We start from the raw sequence: 22,326 nt of genomic DNA, 5'->3' as shown, positions 1-22,326 counted from the left end.
GTCTGCACGCAGTAAGCGCACGGGCATTGCGAACGCTCACCGCCGGTGTGTACGACGGACTGAAACTGTAGTGGTGAAAATGGACGAATGCCGTGATATTATAACACAATTTTCGCTCTGGACGGAAATCGTGCGGCGCATGTGTTAGAAGCTGTCGCCAAGAGTACAGTTAAGCAAGTGCAGCCGCGCAAGGCGGCGCTGCGGGAAAGTGGGATAGAAATATCAGGCAAAAGAAGATCTGCTACACTACTGATCTGCTAAGAGGAAAATATATAACAGTTGCATTTTACCGGTATGCTACCCCATGGGGCTGGAACGTGGAAGCCAGCGAAAAGGGTTCGATAATGCTTAGCCATCTAATTGGAATTGATTGTTGAATGGCGTGCGCGTACACGGACGAGAATCTGCAAAAGGAACAGCAGACCGAAGCCTCTGCCGCTATCGCATCATATCTCAAAATGCGGAGGTTAAGTATCTCAATATCTTTTCTATTTTTTTTCCACAAGAGTGAAAGGTCGACTTGCCTTTTAACAGCTCCAACGTAAAACACTGCTGCGTGTTTCTCATATAGTCCATGGCTTCTGCCGACTCTGGTGCTTAAACTATTACATAAACACTTTTCCCGACCTCAGAATGCTCACATGCTGAAATTTTTCTGTGACGAGATGCATGAAATAAAGTACTATAAGCTTTATAGCTTATTGTAGCTTATAGCTACAGACGGGGCGCATCGAATTTTATACGCCGTCATGGAAGCACTGATCTCTGAACACAGTATTCCCTGAACAACCCCGCATGCTCCGTTTGTTCCCTCGATGCATTATCTGCTAAGCTGAACACCTTATGCCTCGATAGCTAAGCTCGCAAGCACGCCGCGAACTCACAGCGTGAACAGGTCCCAAGAGGTCAGCTGCAACATTCGCCGTTCTATTTTGTTATACTACGAAAACAGCGGAGTCAATTTAAAAGGAACGCTTGCCTCTGCTGCGTGCCATGGCTTCTGTGGAGTCAGGCATAAAGAACGTGCCTCTTGTACAAGCTTGTAGAGTGCTTCCTTTTCCGAGTACCCTATTCAACCCCCCCAGCCCTCTTGTTCTTTTCACCTCTGTACGCCTCGTTAACCTCAATTTTTATGCTACTTCAGTTCCTCTCACTTCCATTCTTAGGTGAACGTCGATCGCTGCAACTTGTTCCAGCATGGTCGATATCGTGCTGGTCTGACGATCAGACTTCGTGAGGAAGGCGCGGAAGAGATATTAGGAACGTGCCAGGACAATGAAGAATTTGTTTTGAAAACCTTGATCTGCTAGCCTGCTTGTAACTTCCTTACCTGACAGCAAAGGGCTAAAACACTAAAAGGAATCAAATCAATTGGAAATGAAACCACCACGGAATGGCAGTGATTTCACTAGCTCCATTTCAGTAGGTACCCTCAACAAGCCCATTCGTGACAGCATCTTTGGAAATAGGTGGTTTCATGGTACTTGTATCCCAACATAGCACATTCAGAACTCAAGAGTGGATACGAGAGTCTCTTTCACGGTAGAGCAGTAAGATACAGCTATACGCCTCAAGAATTAGACCAGAGTGACAGCGGAGCGGTATAAAGCGAAACTGCATAGTATGAAATGAACATGCATGAAATGATCAGTAACTACATTCTGAGTATTCAGTGGGCGCCGTTATAGTCTTCACATTGATGTGCAGAATCTTACTGTGCTGCCTCTGTCCTTTTAATCAGTTAGCTCGTCACACGCTGGTTGCAAAAACGAGCAAGCTTTTTCTTAACAAATAACCTTAACCTGAGTGCCACTATATTCGATTACGTCGTAGTACAGAATTATTAATAGTCTTGTTCTTATTTTTATCATAACCGCACTGCGGCAAAAGATGAAAATATCTGAAAAGTGACGGCCTGAGCGCCGGACGCGATATTCGAATATCGCAGGTTCGGTTCCCATAGTCGACCAGTGCGTTTTCCTTCTACTTTGGATTTAATTATTTTCACACTAAAATTATAGTACTAACTCACGTCGATAGCAAAACTAAAAAAAGAAAGTCCCTTACTCTTTGCTCGGCCTCACCGACTGTTCGCTTCTTTCCTTCGATCTAAAAGCGATTATGATAAATGAACAAATTTCATCATGTCCTGTACTCATTACTGTGCCTCTCTCTGTCTCCCTTTTACATCATATTTAGACAAGAAGTGAGCGACAAAATACGTGGAACGCTTCCACATGACCAGTTCGAACGTGCGCGTGCAAATGCGCTAGTTAACAAGCAGTTAGCCAAGACACAGGCATCACTGCGATCTCCGGGAGCCACACAGCACGACCAGAATGAAAGTTTGCGTGGTGGTTCATCACTAGTGAACCGCTCATTAGAATTCACTGGAAACGGCCGAAAACATATTCGATTTTCAGCACTTTTGAGCCGTAGTTACTGAAATAGAACCCGCAATTTATCTCGTTCTATAAGCCCCCTTTTCGAAGCGAGGTATAGTCTTAAGCGCTTGTAGGAACATATGACGTCAGCAATAACAATGAATGTCGTTTAGACATTGCCAGACAATGACGTCCGATAATGTCCGCTGGCACTTGTCACAACTGAGCTGGTTGAACTCAATGCATTGAAAGCGTAACAAATGGCGGAGAGGATAAGCAAATTCGCTAGCATAAAACAGGCTACAGCTGCATATGAGATGAGTAATCGAAGTGATATGTGAGGGGCCCTTTTCCCGCTGCAATGATGACACTAGTAGACCTGATAGGAGTTACATGATAGGTGATATCTAGTGTATAGCGACATTTTTTAGCTTCATTCAAAACGCAAGATTCTACCTTGTCCTGTTCGATAGCGAGAAACGTACCTCGGCTCTGGACGTCAAAAGACATATTGGTTGAAGTTGTGAATATACGAGAGGGCAAACCAAACGATACATGTAAGAACTCTACTTTTAATTTTGTTTACAGTACGGAACCTGGAATAGCGGATAGGAATAAGGTAGAAAAGAGGCACAGGATGCCGTACCTATGGGAACAAATGCTTAAAATAGCCGCTCAAGATGGTCTGTGCATGAATCTTGAAATAGCCGGGCGCGAACATGCTCACGGATTCACGAACCTCGGAAAGCCCTGCTAAGAGAAGAAAACGTTTTTGCATTCGTAGTCACAAAATTTTGTAGCAGGAGAACAGTCCCAAGATCGTTTGACACGAGGACAATTGGTTCATTATGTGCAGTAAAAAGATGACAAAATATTTTCAAGAAGGCTGTTCTCCCAGCCTCTACTTCTGTCTCTCCTGCTGGAGCAATAAGTATCATGCGCTTGGTTTTAATGTCAGCTGTTTATTTTACAGGGACACCCCCAGTCTTCTTTGCCCGCAAGATATGTAAGAGTGGACTAAATAACCAGACTTTTCATGATTGCTTAGGAATACTCTTTTTTTGAAGAACGTTTCTTGAGGGCTGCACGCAGTGCAAAAAGTCCAGAATACCTGCAAGCGATATAGTGACTCTTTGCATTTACTGCGCCAACTTCAGACATTGTGATCACGGCATCTGTAATTATATATTTTCGCGTTGCTAAATATTCCTGTAGAATGGCAGATGCTGTAATCAATGCAATGTGAGATAATTCATTTTGTAATAACGTTTTTTATTGCCTCAGAGCATAAAGAGATATGTAAAAAAAATTTAATTTAATTCATTTTTAATCTTTGGAAAGTAACTGAGGTCTCAGGCCTTGAGCTGAATCAGTTCAAAATTGCTATACGTCGATGAGAGCGCTCAATTTTATTTCATAGTTTTTTCTGGCTTACTAGCTAATCGCACAGCATTTAGTATGCTAAAGCAAAAAGGCAAAATCATCGCTGTATATACGGCAACTCAGCAAGCGGTAGAATATTGACATACAAGATATGATTTGAATATGAGAACCGCGAGGCTGACTTAACATTTCTAACGCACATTTCATGATATGCTTAGTGAACTTATTTCTACGTGAATCGGGTATAAATATGGAGAGCTTATGGTTGAATAAAATATTTTGGTCTTTTATACATGCAATGTATCTTGATACGCCAAAATGCAAAGCACTGAGACTCAAAAGAGCTTACTCAGGTGATACAAAAATTATCACAAAAAGGTATCAGTACGACAGTCACAGTTAAGGATTATCTCCTAATTCATAGAGCATTCATAGCGGAGTAGCCGTCTACACACCACAAAACATTCATGTCGGAAGCTTCCAAATGATAGGAGTGGAAATTAGGGTTTAAGCACGATATATGAGTGTTTTCAGCGGGCGATCAGACTGTCCTTAATTCTGCATTACAAGCTGGATGCGGGCATACCGAACATGAGAATCGAGGTCAAAACAGCCGTCCAGAAGGTGAAGTACAACGTTGTCTTAAGAAGAGGGGAAAAAGAGCGCTAACGAGACTATCATTATCAGACTATCATCTTGTTTCCCTTGTCTTTTTGTGTCGTCTTTTTGTGCGCATAAAACCAATCTGAGACTATCATTAGGTCTCGATGCCTGGAGTAACAACTTTGCCGTCAAGATTGCGGCCCCTCCCTAGAGAAAAGAGGGCAAGGGTATAACGAGACAGACGGCGAATGAAACACGTGGCTGCTATCGAAGATTCCTAGAAATGCTTGTGCAGTGACGGAAGCGAGTACCGGCCTCTCGCATCGCAATGACCCGTCACTGTATACAAAGAAACGGCGCAGTGCAGCGCTCGTTATGATTATTTCATTCAGAGAGAAGAGAGACAAACAGAAGCGCGTGTCAACCCAGCTTGTTTCGAACGTTTGGAAAGGACCAATCAATTCTCATTTGCTTTGCCGATACGAGAGCTTAGGACTTGCAGGGAGCACACACCACGAGACATGCTCTAAACGGCGTCGGCGCTGAATTGCTAATCAATGCCAGGCAGCATTGTGTGCGCATTGCAATGTAAACATGCGACAAACTGGAGCACCGATTTGCCTGCAAGTCTGATGTTTGATTTGGTGGCTCTAACGTGCATGTAGCGATGTCAACAATAACAACAATAAAAATATGAACGCTACTTGATACATGCGCTTTGTGTAAACGCACGTCTGTCGGGAATTTGCAGCAATCATACGCGGACCTCCTCGGCCTCTGCAGAAATGAATCACGGCATTCAAAAGTATGTATTGTTTCTTCACTTCGTCACCCTTTTGTGACGCGCGACAGCCTGGGGACGTTGCGCCGCCTACCTGTTCGTTTTTTTTCTTCTTTTTTCATAAGTTAAGACACAACTGTTTTACAAGCTAATCATAGCAACGAAGGGAACAATGCGGTGATTGAGAAAGCTGGATGTTGTTTTTTTTTCTGATTCGTGACTTCGAAAGACGGACGATAAGAGACAGTGTTAAACATAAAGGCTCGTTGAACCGTCAAGCGATATGATCAATTATTTTACTCTGCTGCAAGATGTCACACGATAAGCTGAAACGTATGTGTTCTGCACCGCAGGTAAATTATGCGGGGGGCTGCCGCACTGCAGCAACTTTGACGTCACAGCCCAGTTCTTTACACCCAGTGACATGGACACTGACCTGTCGTCTGTGTCACTTGAGCAGCCATATCAGTCATCTTGAAGACAACTCCCGCTAACACTGACTCAGGAGGACCTTTCCGAGCAGCGTCAGCGAGCGTTACCACGCGGTACTGAGGAAACACGAGTACAGACAAGAAAAGATGATTTACACGTACAACAGTGACATTTGAGATTCTGTCAGAGAAAGTGTTCTTCTTTCTTTCTAAACAGCTGCGCCAGTGAAAAGAAGAAACCTAAAAAAGAAGTTAACTTTTTTTTTTTTTTTTTTTTTTTGCAGCGCGAACATTTTCTCGACTCGAGTATTATTGTGCCACGAGTCAGGTGCACAGTTTTCACAAATTATTTCTTAGCTGACAAAGACTTTTTGGGAGTTACTGAATTACTGCGCGGCTTAGCAATTTGCCCAATCCCGGCCTTCGATCGGCTATGGAGAAGCAAACGTGCTATAGAGAACCGTGCCAGCAAGAGCTTTGCACGGTTTTCTTGCGTCTTTACGTTTCGCAATTTTTAATAGAAAAAGACGCTCCGGAAGTCCTCGTAGCGGATATGGCAAAAATTCTGCCAGTACAAGGCACCCGCAGTGACAGCAAAACTTAAGCAATGTTAAAACTGCCATCTTTAAATCAAATGACGCATTGTTATGGAGCGGTAGGCCTATAAAAAAAGTTTCGACATTTTTGAGACAAAGGGAGCTATAAAAAGAAAAAAAAAAGGAGGGTAGGAGGGAACCATTGCCTACCTTCGAGCTTAGCCTGTTTCGTTAAGTTTTGCGAGTGAACGCCGTAAGATTTAGGTACTGTCAGACGCAAGAGCCGCATCGGAAGGTTGGGATTCGGTCCTGTAACAAGCAGTTTGCATGCATCCAGCGAGCGGTCACGGTGCTCACTAAGCGTCCCGTCGGCCTCCGTATCTGGCACAGCCATGGTATGCCTGTCACGTTCGACAGAGGATTGCATACAGCCGCTCTCTGAGAGAGCGCCATCCGATGAAGGCCGTCACGTTGGCCTCGTTCAGAAAGTAAAAGCGGCACATCTGCAAAGGCTTCAGCAACTTTTGAACAAAGAAGTTTTATAGCATTGCTTTATAGTCGGTGCGCTCAACTGTACACATTCTGAACTTTTATACCCTGTTCGATGGGGCTTCGATCGCTCCGCGCTATGGCTCTTGCTTTTCGACCTTCGCTTTTATTGTACTCAACAGCACAATGCGCTCGTGGGGTTAGCTTACATCGACAGCAGAGCGGTTCGGATGCTTTTGGAACAGAGAAAAAAAAAGAGGAAGAGATTAGGAGAGAGAAATAAGCCAGCTTTTCTGATGGAATTTCTCGCATCTTTCATGCGCTAAGAGAAATTTTGAAAATGCAAATCGCAGTGAGATGTTCTTCCTCTGCGCTTCTCTTTCACTAGCCTCACTTAAGAGTTATTCCCGTGCTTTCTTGAGACACGTGAGCAATAAAAAAATATTCGAGTTCATCCATTCTGCAGGACTAAGACACAAATAAGCACCGTGTTGACAAAAACCGTAGGTATTATACAACACTACGCGTGCGCTGCTGTCGGGAGGAAGGCAAGCCGGTGATTTATTATAGAAAATCCCCCAATACCGTACTCACGTCACGCGCATGGCGAAATCATTGTTCGAAATCAGCCTGCAGTGTTTTGTTTTCTATATTTTTTTATGGTTATCGCATATACATAAGAAGACTTTCAAATCGGACTGTACAATTGCCCAACCAGGATGTCTCACCGAATGGATCCACCGCGCATTGTCGGTTCGGCACCAAGCAAAGCGGCTTTTCCTTGTCGCGAGTATTCGAATACAAAATACGGGGTGCTAAAGGATGATCGGATAAATAAGATAAAGGCTCAATAAATCATGTAGGCGAAGCCGTTCACATTCGCTTTAAATGCACGCTTAGCTTAGACAGTGTTCTTGTTTTTATTAGGTATCTTGCTGTTCTTGTCCAGTTTGAGTCACGTTCTCCCCCGCACGTAATTCTAAGCTAGACGCGCAGCAAGAAATTACGCAGTGAAGAACCAGGCAGCCGATACAAAAACAAATACGTGCTTCTGTGATTACAACCGACTAACATATTCAATTTGCAGGTAGAAGCGCGAGTTGCGAGCACAGAGCTCCACATGTGATTGTTTACATTTGCAATTCTAATACATAGCGGGCACGATTCTACGCCGGAGTAGCCCAAGCCGTGACAACTGACTCGCTAGTTTTGTCAGCCTTCATTGCAAAGGAATGCACTATGTTACAACATTTTGTGGCTTTGCGGTATAGGCTAGGCAGGGAAGGGAAAGAGACGGGCATTTGTACCATCTCCTGGGTTGCTCGGTCTTTGTTCGTACTGGGAGGTACGCACGGGTGAGAGAGAAGACGGTGCGGGGTCCGCAGTGATGAGATAGGCCACCCCCCACGGCAAGGGGACAAAGGCCCGTCTGCCCCTTTTCCTGCCTAGGCTTGGCTGCAGAGCCACAGTAAGTTGTCCTAGAATACAGTCACTTGCTGCGGGGCGACATTTCCTAAGCGAGTGAATTTTATGTTAGCACCACTGCATTAATGACCAGTACAATAAAGCAGGCCGACACCATTTAAACCACTGTGGTATGTGAGATTTGGAAGATACCCCGAACTGACCTCTCATCAATTGATCGGCCATATCGCATTGTCTAAGAGTGGTAACGAGTAGAACAAACACCGTAGCTACTTTAGATTACTCAGTTCAGATAGGACTTGGGGGTGCCTATGCAACAACAATATTCTATACTGTATGAGACTCTTAAAATGTGCCTCTGAATGCAATAAAATGAGTCAAGGACATGAACTACAAAACTTGAGCCATGACGTCTAGGACCGGGTAAATCATATATGCACTAAGGCCTCTAGCATTGACGGTATGATAAGGTATAGTACGGTACAATACTGTACGGTAGATATGGTATGGTATGGTATGGTATGGTATGGTATGGTATGGTACGGTACGGTACGGTACGGTATGGTATGGTATGGTATGGTATGGTATGGTGTGGTATGGTATGGTATGGTATGGTATGGTATGGTATGGTATGGTATGGTATGGTATGGTATGGTATGGTGCGGTACGGTATGCTACGGCACGGTATGGTGTGGTATGGAATATAGTTTTTGGCAAGGCTGGCCAGAGATGCAAAAGCAAACAACATTTAGCCAAGAGCCGCAGTAAAAGCGCGCAATTTTTTATTTCCTACAACAAAGATGGGTGTCAATATGAATGCCACTCATGCCGTGATTTCTCCCTGCACTTATGCATTGCGCAGCTACATTTGTGGAGCAAACATCATGAAGTTCAGCTCGAATGACGTTGTTGCAGTTTAGAACAGCAGTACGAGACAAGGGGTGGGGGAAGTATTTGCTAGAGTTTTGCGAGCCACTCTAAGACCCACGAATAGCCACAGCTTAGCCGCTCCTTTTATATGTGGTGTAACGTCTTGAAACTACTCATGCTATGAGGGATGCTGTAGTGGATAGCCCCTTGATATCTTCGAGCATATGAAGGTTTTTAACGTTCTCTTTGTATTTTGACTCGGTAACAACGGGACCACCGCTGCAGGCTTCAAACCCGAGTATTCCAGCTCTGTTACCGAGCACCTAACCACTGATTAACCACAGCGAGTGCCCTTGACATTCAGCACAGCTCGCCCACAAGGAATATGTTTAGTGAAGATAAAAGTGAAAATGAAACAGAATGGCAGTGAAATGTCAGTGGAAATTAAGGCAAAAGCGGTTCTGCGCATAGCAGCGCGTTACGCCTAGTGCCTAGCAAGGCATTCTTAGAAATCAATACTCGGTTCAAGCTATAAGCTTAGAAATCGATAGGTTCTAGCTATAAGCAGACTGTGAAAACCGACCCCGTGGTAACAATACACCCTGCAACTTCGTAACCTGTACGGCAACACTCAGCGAAGGGAGTGCTCAGCACTAACATCGCTGACCCCTAACATGCTACGGCTGCCTCTCCGTGAATGTCGACTGCGAGAATGGGATGCACTTTCCGTGTAACCTTCACTTGGGCCATCGACTCACTTCTTTTTATCCTGTTTACAGTTGATCACTTGCAGCAAGTAAAATACCGAAACTTTCCTTACACAGAAACTCTTAACTCGTGCCCGTATATTTGGTGTGGCATTTTCAATTCGAGAACAACGCCCTGCCGACCACATTGGTGTATGCAAGCTAAAATATCAATCTTCCCTTGAGAAAAAAAACACATGTAACCTGCATCTGAGTGCACCTCTACATGCTACGTACTTGCATAAGACTCAACCAGTCTCCATGCTGTTTTTAATAGCTGGTTCAGTTAGGGGCTCAACATTTCTTGCTATGTGAGTCCGTCGTTCAATGGCAAGAGGAAAGTTTAGATTCTCGAAATGGAAAGGTGGGTTGTGTCATGAGGAAGCACCGTTTACGCTTTCTTCCTCGAAGGGTCAGTAAACGCGGAGGAGAACTGTTTATGAAACTTACAGGACGTGCAGGATGTCTGGGGCAGTGGTATAGGAGACGTAGGTGGGGTTTTTCGCTACGATGGCAGAGGAAGATTAATGCTCATCCTTACCAATTTAAGGGTAACAAATGCTGCATGTTGGAATCATCGCCTTTGCCATCTATACAAAAAAACTCGCCTCCGCCATCAGCAATTGAGACGCACATACAGACTTCATGCTCGTTATGTGACTGGCCTCTCCCAAGCTGTGAAATCAAAATGATTTTACATTGCCGCCTACTACTCTCTCACGCAATTGTTTTACTGGTCTCCACCTTATCGCCCTCTACGCAGAAAAGAGTTCATCAACTTCGTTTTCCGCCGCCTCATAACTTGTATATTTCTGTCGGCAGTCAGCAGTGAGAAATGTTTCAGCCATATGACGTTTTATTGCTGGGAAAAAACGTATGCAAAGTCTATAAAAGCAAGGCCAACTCTACTAATGTGACGGTCACTGAAGAATGGCATCAAGTGTATACTGAAAGCAATAATACCCTTAAACATATTTTTTATGTTGCTTTTGTTGGTTACAATAGGCTTTTAATGCACAGGAGTGGACAAGTAATACTGGTCGGCGATATTTTTTTCGGCCCTAATGGAACCTGCGGCGCTGTCACTCACGAACCGCCCCCCTCCTCAGCAGCTACGCCTATTTCTTTCTCAAGCTAGCCTTCGCTGCGTGGATTTCACGTAACGTTGAGTCGAGAACAGAAAACACGTGACGTGGTACGCGAACGCCTAAAACTTCCCTTTTCTTTCAAAGGTGAGGCGTCATTAATTTGATTACGATATTGTCTTCAGAATGCTGTGTATGCATTCGTTCTTTACGATCCGCTCTAGAAGGCACGCAAACGCATTGTAATTGTGCTCAAAAGGAATTCAAGTTCTGTTTTCAATTTCCCGTGCAATCATTAAGGAAAATGTTTCTCTTAGCTGAAATGGAGCCGCCGTGACGGAGAAGGAGTTGTGCTAAGTCGCATGAGAAAAGCAGTTTTAGGAACTCACCAAAACAAGAGCTTAGGAAGCCGAAGTGCGTCGGTTGTGCCTGCGGAAGCTAGAATAATGATCATTCCTTCCAGATGACTGCGCAGTCAGCACTACGGACATTAAAAGTGCATTCTACGTCACACCACTGTGGGCGCCATTTATGGCTAAACTGCAACTCTTCCTGCCACTCTCTCTCTAGAAAGGCTATATTACAGAATGTTTTGCAACATTTCCTGTGATTTCAGATGGAATTATTCTACTATTGTTGCGGAGTCAAAAAGTGTAGGTTATAGTGCGGTATTTTTTATACAGAGGCTGACACAACGGCAAGTGGTGTTTACCAACATCGCTTGGGAAGCTGCTGGAAGCGCCGCTAGCGTTACGCTCGCGCCAAGCATGCGTCTCCGGCAAGCTGTCTGTCGCTGTTAATAACCGCTAATGGAAGCGGAAGTGCGTCTCGCTTGAGCAACTGCCACGTTGACAAAGCAATGGGGCCGGCAATCGCTTTACCGCCTCGACGCACGTTACAAAGAAGTCTAGAAACTGTGGCGTCGAGAACCGAACAAAACGATGGAAAGTAGAGAGCTAGGCGTAACGTTAAGCAACAGCAAGAGAGCAGAATGGCGTCAGGATCACGCTGTTTAACTATATTGGAAAGGGAAAAAAAATTGGCATCGATCAAGACATTTACCTGAATCCTCCCACATACAGCTCACAAAGAAGAGACCACCAGTTGTAAAATCCGGGAAATTTTTGTCAAACGTCAACGTTTGGGTCATATTGTTTTTCGCCCACCATAAGCGAATGAAATAGGATACCTAATGAAAAGTTACCTTAAAAACGTGACTTCCGAATCGCTTTTGAACCTAACCTGTGAACCGTGAACGAATAGTATTAATCAACGTGCAAAATGCTTTGTCCCTTCCTCATTTTTGCATGTGTTGTTGCGTGTCGTTTTTTATTAATTCATGCCTTACATCTTCAATTGTTATTACGGTGTACGGACATACGTTTCAAGTGCGTCTTTCAGCAGTATTTCTTGCCCAAGTTTGGCTGTGTTTGAATGTGACAGTGGTGCTTTTAGAGACAGACCTTCGTTTGTACCACCGTACACCTATGCCCAACGGGCTATTTGCACTACGTATTGTTCATTATGTGAAATGGACGCCCTTTGACTGAAAATAAGATTTTAGGTCCCTGGCTACGGCGATCGTATGCGGTGAAGGCCTCCCAGGCACTGCTCCGCTTTATGAAAAGCACAGGCCTAATCAAAAGGCTATAATTTTGCTCTTACGTTATGTGATATGACTGTGACGCGAGGTGATGTGACATGTCTGTGATGTGACTGTACTAACTTCACTCATCCCTCTTACAACTTTCAAATCCACTAACCCCTTTACCCCAATGAAGGATAGTGGTTAACATCCCCGTCTTTCCTCCTCATCTTCCTCCTCCTCCTCCTTGTACGTATTGCAATACTTAAATAAAAAATAGATACATAAATAAATTAATTAATTATAATAAAACAGGTGCACGCTGATAACAATATAGTCGAAATTAATAGTAAGAGATGGACATGAGCAGAGCATTAATGCGAAGTAGAGATAAAGATATATAGGAAAGCGCGAGCATTCCGGCGGACGTGGAGATGCTGAGGAGCGATAGAGCTGAAGAAGTGAGCAGAGATAAGCTTAACTCAGCCTGCACAGGACAAGACAAACTGGAGAATATCTTGTAGACGTTTGTCCTGCAGCTGAAATAGTTAGTCTGGTGACGATAATAATGAATGAAAAAAAAAAAAAAGGAGCCTAACGAACAAGGAAAAGGAAGTTAAAGGATGCTGATGATTGTTTCTCATGCAGCGGAGTCGAAGACAAAACAACGCGGAGCCTGACAGCAACCACTGACTGTTGGTTACCACGCACCAGGGATAGCGGATAATTGGATTACAAGAAGGGGAGAAGTTAGTGGGCCTCACAGAAGAAGTTAGTGGGCGTGCAGCCGAACAATCGCCTACAACAACACCGTAACATTTTTCGTCTGTCGGGTTAGTTCAGTGATATGATGCGAACACGCGAAAAGCTGCCGCAAATCACGGAACACTCCAATAAGAAAATAAAAAATCACTTCTGCAATGTTGCCGCCTCTCGCGAACTGCACGGACAACGGGCGTTTCTTTGCGCGGCCTAACGTGAGTAAATCTAACCCGATATAAGCTAACTGCGCAAACATGTGAAGCAAGCTACGACTATGAATTGTTAGCGAATCATAAAAATTTGCGGCTCTTTCTTTTATCTTTCTCCTTCTCTTCTTTCTTCCCTCCCTTACATGCCTTGTTTTCTATACTTTTTTATTATCTCTCCATCCTATTCCCTTCTCGCGCAAGGTCTCACAGCCGAGCCTCTGACGACGTTACAGATTGGAACCTGGAATTTTCTTTCTTTCTTTCTTTCTTTCTTTCTTTCTTTCTTTCTTTCTTTCTTTCTTTCTTTCTTTCTTTCTTTCTTTCTTTCTTTCTTTCTTTCTTTCTTTCTTTCTTTCTTTCTTTCTTTCTTTCTTTCTTTCTTTCTTTCTTTCTTTCTTTCTTTCTTTCTTTCTTTTTGTCTCACCGCTCCGCTTTTATCGCTCTGTTACAGTCCTTTCTCGCCAGAGTGCCCCACAACAGTACCGCTGACGGCACTAAAAAGTTGGGGCGCGAGTTTTGCTCATTTTGTTCTTTGTCGCTTTGTACTCAGTTCCTCCTCTCTTTTAAATGTCCTTCTTTCTTGCCTTCTTTCTCTCCATTACTATATTCGTTTGTTCGTTCCAGTCCCCCCGCGCGTCACTCCTCCGTCTGACAACTTGCCGCTGATGACGCTCTAAACTAGCGCCCGAAGCGAAGACGCAGCGCGTGGAGTAATAGAAGAGGGAAAAAAAAAACGGCAAATTAGACAAACGTGACGGCAGGCCAGAGCTAGGTGGTGGTTTGGAGCGCCGCAGGGCTGAACCAGATCGCACGTACGACGACCGGAGGCAACGCTGTCAGAAACATTGCTGCCGGTTGAATGCAACGGCCCCGTCATCCGCGTTGCTTTGCCCTTGGTGCCTCTGAGATAAGTTCCAGAGACACGCTTGCAATTTAGATGTGTTCCTACTAGCGCGTAAGCAACTCAGCCACCATCTACTAACCATGCGTTAACCAGCTTAAACTTGCTCCAATTAGGAACAAAAAAAGTAGGCTACTTAGAATGCTTATATGACTCTCGATAGAATTGAGTTATTTTGGAACGTTAAAAAAAGGTTTTAAGATTGTTTAGGAGATTTGCGCTCTGAACGCCTTCAAAACCGGTTAGTGGCTCAAAGGTACTCATGAAGAGCATGATGTAGTAAACAATTATTTTGTACATATATAAGCCAAATATAAAATGAAATGGACTGCCCTGTAGTCATCGAGTTGCTTGCGTTTGAACAAAACAGTTTTTATTATTCTGCAGCAGCGTGTTCGAAGCGGTAGCAAGCTTTTGTTCACTCTTATTAGTCGGCGCGAATGTAGTACAGTAAGGTAACTTAGAGAGAGCACTTCTGGTGACGAAGACATTAAACAGCCCAGCAACGGTTTTGTTATCGTACGGTCCAAAATTGTCGCATCATCTTCGCCCACAATAAGCCGTCTTCTATACGTTACTGTTATATTATACTGCCCCAGCCTTTGTACATGCCACACAGTTTGCGGGCATTTTTAAATCGTTCTGTCGCGTCTGCGTACATTAAAAGAGAAGGTTTGTTTCTCTAGGCTATGTATAACCTCATCGCCCCGCCGGGATGGCGCAGTGGTTACGGCGCTCGAGTACTAGCTGTTCCTAAGGGCGCGGAATCGAATCCCGGCCTCGACGGCCGCACTTCGGTGGAGGCGAAAAACAAGGCGCCAGTGTGCTTTACGAAGTCAGTGCGCGTTAAAGAACCCCAGGTTGTCAAAATCGCCGCAGCCCTCGACTACGGCGTCTCTCACAGCCTTAGTCACTTTGGGACGTTAAACCCCACAAACCAAACCAAACCAATAAACTCATCGTTGTTTTTTGTGAAGCTAACCCGTGCGCTGCAAAAAAAGCATTATTTGTTTTTTCTTTGAGCGCAGTTAGCTGCAAGATGGCTATGCTGATTTTTGTTGAGCTCCCTGGTATACAGTACATTAATATGCTATGGCCACTACTTACTGTTAACTGATGCGTGCATATATATAAATATATGCTTCGCAGTTCATACTCGATTACAAACAAAGAACGAAAGTGCAGGCCGCGTAATACGCTGATTATTCTTTTTCATTTTCGCACCTTCTTTAAATATCGCCCCAGGCATGACTGCAAATCTCGATGAGAGCGCTGAACAGTCGAAGGTATTAAGCGTGCGGCATCAGAAGAATTATGCAAAGATCGCGCTGTCGTCACAGACACCGGAGTATCGACTTAAATCGCAAGTAAAAAGGAATGCCGAAAAGCGACGCGCTCGTACTTGTCCCCATTCCAAGAAGTTACACACACACGCAGAAAAAAAGAAATGAATCGCGCTTCAACCAGCCGCACGCGCACGCCACTTCCCTGTACAAAAATGATCGCTTATCTTACCTGGCCATTAGCTCATGAGTATCCACTTCGACTGAATGGCTTAATGGAGGCAACGCCAACCAGACGCGATAACGTCGCACATGTCCTTCCGCTTCATAGAGAACACATGAATGCAAGTCACGGCTCACGGAATGCGGAGTCTTAAGCGTTAACCTTCCTGTTCAATTAAAGTATACGAGCTACCAGACAATCTCGCCGGAATGTTATCGCAGGTCTCGCTTGGTGCCAACACTCTGCCCTCCTTGGGATGCTCTCTGGGCAAATCATCCAATTCTGAATTCACAGGCCCTACAGTGCGACGCCGAATAGTTGGCCAAAATTCCAGAGGAGTACAGTAGAAAGTGGCCATGAAAGGTTCGGCGAATTTCAACGCTATCGCTGGTGCTAACTACGTCTCCTTGTAGTGTTAGTGATGAAGCAGGTGGTTAAACTACTTGTGCCAGTGAAATTTGCAGCATAGTTTGACCGAATGGGCCGGCTCCGAATTGGGGCTCTATAGCAGTTTAGTGGCACCAACGCGGTTAACCTGTCTCGAGAGTGTACGGCTTCTTCGGCTTAGCGGGCGCGTTCTAGCTGGTTCTGGTGTAGTTGTTTCCTCTCGCTGAAATCGACAGATCGCATGGGTAGATGCCCTCACCGCCGATGTCTTTGCTCCCTTTCACACACGCAACTACCAGGTCCTCACGTCGTCCAGACATGGCAGTAATTTAGCTACTTGTGTTTAACTAATTTACTGGTAAATTGAAATGTAGCTGCAATTTGTGGGTTCGGTAATTCGGTAAAATTAATACATGACAGCAATTTTGTAGTAGAAGTACATTTTTATTTCGAACCTACTTGTATTAAAATGAACCACTGGCCTTTGTTTAGCCGAAACTGCGTATGACCGGCAGGGCTCCTGGAGAGCTATCGGAACGACGCGCCACAGGATTGGGCCGACGTAAAGGATGGGCAAGATTAAACATGAAGGAGTATAGAACGATGCGTTTGAGATCGCCGGTGTCCTGCGTAGCCGGCCACTCCCGACGGGAGTCGCGATCATTGCGTAACAAGCTGAGTGAAAGGCGCTGGGGAGACGCCAAAGTGACGGAGTTCGAATCCATTTAGGTACGAGTCGCGGCAACCGCTATGGTTGCGTCAGCTAGGGGAACAGTGCTGCCATATTACACTCGTCGTGACGAACTTAGAAAGAGGGGTAGAAGGGCGGGGGTTTGGGGAAGAAAGAAATCTTCATGGTGCGAACATTACCAAGCGCAAGCTGTCGAGATTGATTCCTGAGTGGATCACCAAAGCAATAAATAACATGCCTCAGCGATTTCAAACGATAGAAGCTGCACCCCGGGCCGAAAGGCGCTGGGTTTTCCGCTCGTTTGTGCATTGAGCACGACAACAGTGACGCGTATCCGATCTTGTTTCTGCTTTCATTGCTTTGTTATCGCTCTTTAATCTATTTTAACGGCGCGAAGGAAAGGAGAGAAAGGGAATAATTGTAAGGGACGGATTCTGGCAGCAAGATGAAAGAATGCGGGCGCCGGGGGTCGTCTACAGAAACGCTGCGGTTTCGTCTACTCTGTTTACTTAGCTTTTGCATGCATGGAAGCTGAGAAGAAATTTAAAACTAACTGCATTATTCTTCGGATATAATAGTAACGTAATTTCATTACTTTTTGGGAGTACTAATCGGTATTGTACCTTAATAACCTTTTTCTAATCTTTAGAAAATAATCAGGCATCGTGTGCCAAGCAATGTTTTGGACAAGACAGATATAGAAAAACTGAAGTTTAAACACGTTGCAGGATCGCTGTGCAAATTTGTAATTTCGTTTTACGAGTTTATTTTTGCCATGTGAATCGTGGTTGAATTTATATGTGTTTCCCTTCCTGGAATGACCCTCATTCGACGGGTAGCAGCAAGCATAAATAAATGGTAATGTAATTTAATTCCTTTTCAAAAGTAATTTCGCCATGTAGCGATGATCCATTGCTCGTGCTAGCGTTCCTGCTAACCTTGGCCGCTTTCTTCCTAGAAACCATTTTCTCTGCTATTACGGCGGGCGACGCCCTGACGGCGTACTGAGTGGCCACGGGCTGTGTGCTGCTGCCTTCATAATAGCTTGGTGGTTCGGGCCACAAGGAACCACCACAAGTCTAACACCTAGCTCAATTACTACACTAGAGGGAGCAACAGCAGTGGCTGTCTGCTCGCTAAATCGCCAAAAGGCGGTCTTGTGCGTAACGTTTTCATGAGGAACTGGACCAATGAGCTGGGTGGACAGCACTGGTGACGGCTACTATTGCTGGGTGGGTGCCAAGGGACGCGAGAGAACTGTTTTGCAGCTTGCATTGCGCGGAAGGGTGTTATAGGACGATCACATCTTTCCCTGCCTGCTCCGCTATATGTGAAACATGGTTCACCCGGCTTCTGGGCCAAAGTCTCGAAGTTCGATTCTCTCTCGGGCGATGTGCATTTCTGGAGATTTATATCGACGCCAACAGACACCAATCAAGGAAAGTTCCGCAGTTTAACCTTGTGAAATTGCAGGCATTCGAATCAAGCAGTCTATACGTTTTCTGGAAGTGAAAGACAGCCTGATGTGTTTATAAATCATAGCGATTATATCAGCGAGACACTGCACCGGGCAGCAAGCAGCTTAATCCACGGCACGCTCGTCGTCATAGAGGTCTTTCTCATTGGAAAATCCCTTCTTTCGTGCGTCGATATGAAGTGGTGCACGCCACGCGACCTCGCGGAGGTAATGCCTCTAGCATTCCATCGTGTAGGTAGACAGCTCTGAACGACGAAGGAGCATTGACTGTGCCTGCGCGCTCGTAGTTGCTTATAGAGGCTTTCAGGTCCCTACCTGAAGCAAAAGTAAACGAAATACACCTTCCTTCCTCGTGGAAACTTGCTAGTGTTGTGCTCCTATTGAAATCTGGCGTTGTACATGCCTGAATAAAAGTGGTATAGTTTTGTTCACGACTGTACATCACCAAATTTCAATACTAAAGTGGTATACTATCCCGCCGGGGTGGCGAAGTGGTTACGGCGCTCGACTACTGCTCCCAAGGACGCGGAATCGAATCCCGGCCACGGCGGCCGCTTTTCGATGGAGGCGATAAGCTAGGCACCCGTGTGCTGTGCGATGTCAGTGCACGTTAAAGAACCCCAGGTGGTTCAAATTTCCGGAGCCCTCCACTACGGCGTCTCTCATAGCCTGAGTCGCTTTGGGACGTTAAACCCCACAAGAACCAAACCAAACCAAAAGTGGGATACTCCACGCGCTTTGAGAAAACTGCCCATCAGCATTTTATGACTGTGAAGCGGTCATTTCTGAGATGTGCATAAGGTACCCTCCTAAATTTAGTTGTCATCTTATCTAAGAGATTTTCTCTGGCACATCTTTTTATACAGAAAACAAAAAAAAAAAACAGTCGTAGCGGTTTTGCTCATGGGTGTACCATTCATATCGAACTACAGACCGATTTCCTTAACAGCGCAATCGTGAAAATTACTGGAGAACATTATCTTTAAACAATCATGAACGTTATTTAGAATAATTACATACTAAGCGTTTTCTAGCATGGTTTTCGTCACGGCTTCCCTGCCAATTCGAACATGGCATCAGGAGTTATCTTGATGCAAACGGCCAGCTTGACACTACTTTTATAGACTTTGCAAAGACGTTTAATATGGTTTCGCACCGTAAAATAATATTCAAGCTGTCAGCTATACCAAAAAAAAAAAAAAGCACGTTCTTGGTAACTTAACATCAGGCTTTCTTTCCCAATACTAGCAGTACGTACAATTCAGCTCTACCAACTAATCTTCAGATTATGTCTCATCTGTTGTTCCCGAAGGCTCTATCCCGGCTCCTCTTCTGTTCCTCTTACACATAAGTGACTTGCCATTCAACGCTTCAGTAAAGTTACGCCTGCAAGCGGATGCCTGCATTTTATATCGAACCATTAAATCCTCAGCTGTTCGCGTTAGCCTTAAAATTAATTCGCTGATTTTTGCAACTGGTCCAATACGTGGCCAATGAATATAAACTATTCTAAAACTATATATGGGTCATTGTCACGATGTCAGTGTCCTTCCTTCCTAATATGCTCATATAATGCGGTCAACTTACACAGACTGCACGAATACAAGTATAAATTGGTCTCCTGCTAGCACACGACATGTCTTGTTCAAAACAAATTGATGTCATCTGTAGTAACGCCCTTCAAAGACTAAGAAACTTACATCGCACCTTACGCGCTGCTTCTCAAGAAGTTGAGCTCCTGCTGTACAAAACACTCTTCGAGTACGCTTGTGTTGTTTGGAATTGGTATAAACAGAGTCGTATGAAAAAAACTAGAGTCTGTACAGAAGAAGGTTGTGCATTTTGTTTGCAGGATATTTGATATAAACTAGGCCTCCGTATACTTGCCGCACGTCTTCATCGTAAATGTCAAAAATTCATGTACACTGTAGTCAATTCTCCTCGTTTTTCTTCATTACGTAATTATCACATATTTTCCGAGCCTTCTCAGGGAGATACCACGTCCTAAACTTATCCTCCTTTTTCGCGCGCACTAACTTTTTTAAGTACAGTTTTTTCCTCATACCATTCAAGCTAGGAATTATTTACCAGGCCACATTCGTTCATTATCATTACAGGAATTCTTAGAAGCCTGTTCACAATGCTGCATATTTACTCTCTGTGTTTCTCTGTTCTGTATTACAGTCGACTCATGCAATCGCCTCTCCGAGGCTGCAGCTTGTAAGAAAAAAAAAAATAAACCAAAATTGCAGGTTCTTAATGACGTCAGTTCAGCCACCTCAATGCTCGAAAAATTTCCAAACCATTCTTTCTGCTCTCGTTGGCCGGTCCGTGACCTCTCCAACACAGCGTTTGTCCGGAAAGGTCATCAATAATTCTCGCGACAAGCCGCACAAAGCCCGCGCCCGTTCGAACGACAGACTTGACGCATGGTTCGTTGTGCGTAAGAAAAAAAAATGAAGCGAGAAAGGTTTTTGCAGAAAAGACGGCCTCCTATCCAGATATTGACATTTATCTCGCCTTCGCGACCTGTCTGCCGTCGTCGAGTTGTCCGCTCCGCTGGACAAGCCCTCTCTGCTCGCGTCGTGCTCGCGTTTGTGAATTGAATTGGTGGCCTCGAACAGCTGACTAGTTGTGAGCTAACGTGAATGAAAGAGCAGAGAATACACCAACAAAATTCTGGAAAACCGCCAAATAGAAGAGTGCTGAATATCATTTCCAGAGCTACGATTTCCTGATAGCCATCATTCACGGACTGTGTCGACAGGTGACCTTGAAAAATGGACGCACTGTTCGAGGTGCAGGCGATGACCCGAATGTCGCGGCTTCAGATGATGCACGATAGTAAAAACGGATCAGGACAGCTCGTTGCAGTCCCTTGATTCGTCTTTCCGATTTTGACAGAGACACGGGCTCTCATCACGGCGTACAAAAATCGCATTTCAAGCGCCGAGGGAAAATTTACGTAGGAAGTCGTTGTGTCATCACGTAGGAAACGTGTGCTCGTTCCTTATCGATGCACTTCATCAGTTCGTGAGCCCCGCGGAATGCTAAAAACGTGCGAGTTGACTGCGTTACTTTCATTTTAAGGCGTCTAATAGTTGGCGCTTTTCCCCTTACAACGAAGCGACACGCCCATCAGGCTTATTGATGCGAGAGAACAGATGCGGACTCACCTCAGGGTCTTCGTTTAACAAGTTCCTTTTCCACCGTCACGCAGAGCAGTAAAGACCGGCAGAGGACTTGAAAACACCGAAATCCTTTAAGCACGTGATCCTGGTTGCTGGGTTTTGCTAAGGCGTAGCAGTGGCGAGTTGGGAAGTTCGATGAAGATGTATGTCTGATTTGAGATCTACGGCAGCATGCCTGCCCCGTAAAAACAGGGGAAGGTTCGTTCAAAAACCTCTCACGCTAGAAACCACGGCGTCACCGTCAGTCGGGGGTACGCGCGCCGTTGTCGCTAAATTCCACGCAAACACACATACACTAGCACGCTGACACACACGCAAGCGCGCGAGAGCAAACTTTGCTGGTGTCGCTGCCAAACAGCCGGCAGATCAACAGGCGGCTCCACCGCAGGAGTGCGGAGGCAGCTCGCCGGTCGCCAAGCTCCGGCTGACACTTCTCGCACTTCTCCGGAGCCTAGGGTCGACCCCGAGAGCGTTGGCAGGAGGGAGGGGGTAAGGAAAAGCAGCTTGCGCGCGCGCACGGCGATCTCCACGCCTCCGGCAACCAAAAACGTGCATGAAAAACCTCCCGAAGCGGGAACGTGGCTCCATCTAGGGGCACCCATGAAACACTACATAACGGTGCGATGCGCCTCCGCTCCCGCCGACTTCGTCTCCCAGTTACCTTGGCTGCATGCCATCACCGCACATCGGATCCGGACCGTCGACGCGAGAGAGGCGCGTCCGGGAGAAATTGATCCCTCTTTCCACTAACCTGAGCAATTAATGCCAGCCGCGAGAATGCACGATAACGATGGCCTACCAGGTGATGATGACATCCTCGCTCAAGGCGGGCTTTTTTCGCTCCTACTTGGTGTTTGCTCCAATTTTCTTTTGACTCTTTTTAG

At 45.2% G+C, this 22,326-nt stretch overlaps 1 protein-coding gene across 1 annotated transcript in view; it reads right to left on the bottom strand.

The window, feature by feature from the left end:
- Positions 1 to 21,866, bottom strand: part of LOC146186100 (dopamine D2-like receptor) — a 599,817-nt gene extending 577,951 nt beyond the window's left edge. Inside the window, exon 1 of the mRNA XM_084607030.1 lies at positions 21,428 to 21,866. The gene's annotated coding sequence lies outside the window, so the exon portion shown is untranslated. The remainder of the gene's footprint in view (positions 1 to 21,427) is intronic.
- Positions 21,867 to 22,326: the final 460 nt, after the last annotated feature.

The sequence above is a fragment of the Amblyomma maculatum genome, chromosome 6 (assembly GCF_055883805.1).
Source record: "Amblyomma maculatum isolate TAMU_Amacu chromosome 6, ASM5588380v1, whole genome shotgun sequence".
NCBI classification, from domain to species: Eukaryota; Metazoa; Arthropoda; class Arachnida; order Ixodida; family Ixodidae; genus Amblyomma; species Amblyomma maculatum.
This window is presented reverse-complemented; position numbering and strand designations above follow the sequence as displayed.